We start from the raw sequence: 1,464 nt of genomic DNA, 5'->3' as shown, positions 1-1,464 counted from the left end.
GGTCATTAAAAAGGCAGGCAAGAAAGAGAATCAAAGTAGATATCAGAAGAGACTGAAACTTGCTCTTAATTTTGGAGTAGCTAAGGAAAGCAGATGAGATGAGGATGTGAAAGAGCTGAACAGAACATTTCCTGGGGAGCTTGAGAAGACAAAGTGAAATATTGTAATGAAATGTGCACAGCCCTAGAGTTAGAACCAAAAAGGAAGACCGTGCTCAGCATCTCTTAAACCGAAAGAACTCAAGGAAAACGTCCAGCTTCTAGCTGCAGTACTGAAAGATTCTAAGGGGAAAATATGGAATGATGCGGGAAGCATCAACAGAAGCGGAAAAGAGCATACAGTCACTGTAGCAAGAACTAGTCGACAGTCAACCTTTTCAAAAGGTTACATATGAGCAAGAAGTAGTGGTGCTGCTTTTTTTTCTTTCCACGTTTATTGATAGGAGACCATGTTCAGCAACTGGACCACTGACATTCCAGAGACTACACAGTTCCCTGAAGGGGCACACACAGTTATTGTGAAGGGCCCCAGAGGAGCCTTGGGAGCAGGGGGTGAGGTGGGGGGGCTTCAATCACATCAACATAGAACTCGGTCTTCTTGGAAAGAAAAAAGGAAAGGTGTTGAGCTGACAAGGGGTGGTGAATTAGAAAAGAACTGAACACAACCAAGGGTATTACACTGGGCTTCCCACACAAGATGAGTCTGTGTCTGCTCACTTCCCCATCAATGTCCTTATTAAGGAGAATGGGTCTCATGTTAAACCCGTAACTCCTTGGGCGAAAAGTACATCAGTAGGGTTCAGATGAGGACAGAAGTTTGCTTATTCTATGTCGTAAGCCCAGAAAGATGAGTTCAATCTGGAATGAAATGACATTGAACTTGGATCAAATTAAACTGCTTTAATTCCTCAAGGCACAACAATTAAAAACCAGGATATCTGAACATTGGGTGATGACATTTATGTTTCTGAAAAAGTAACAGTCCAACGGACTGATGAGGAAGATCTAAGCTACAGGCTTCATGATTCTTCTTTTTTTTTTTTTTCAAAAATAAAATTTTTTTATTTCCATGATTTTGGTTAAAGCAAAAGCATTTCCTTATCTTGACAGCAATAATTCGATTGACTGTACCGTCTGTAAACAATCCCTGGATGTTATTTAAATATTTGCCTACATGCTTATAGGAAGCTTCTGTAGCCTTTTCTTGGCAGGAATTCCAGTTTTTCTGAATTCTTCTCTTTCTTGCAGGTACTCCATTTTGCACTCTTCATAAAAGGCTGGATCCGTATAGTAAGCAGTCAGACAAGCTTTCACGGTAGAATTTTCTTTCCAGCATTTCACTTCCATGAGGATCCCAGAATCTTGCAACATTTGGTAAAATCTTGAACTTGTTCAGAACATCTCTCTCTGGCCTTCTCTCTCATTATTTTTGGGATCAAAACATCTTTCCTACGTGTCTGAGATG

General features: G+C 40.5%; 1 pseudogene; it reads right to left on the bottom strand.

Annotated features, from left to right (window-relative positions):
* Positions 1 to 1,169: 1,169 nt before the first annotated feature.
* Positions 1,170 to 1,458, bottom strand: LOC115868658 (annotated as a pseudogene).
* Positions 1,459 to 1,464: the final 6 nt, after the last annotated feature.

The sequence above is a fragment of the Echinops telfairi genome, unplaced genomic scaffold, assembly GCF_000313985.2.
Source record: "Echinops telfairi isolate 266 unplaced genomic scaffold, ASM31398v2 ScPeMD7_17;HRSCAF=63, whole genome shotgun sequence".
Taxonomy (NCBI): Eukaryota; Metazoa; Chordata; class Mammalia; order Afrosoricida; family Tenrecidae; genus Echinops; species Echinops telfairi.
The sequence above is the reverse complement of the archived record's forward strand: the minus strand, read 5'-3'. Positions and strand labels throughout refer to the sequence as shown.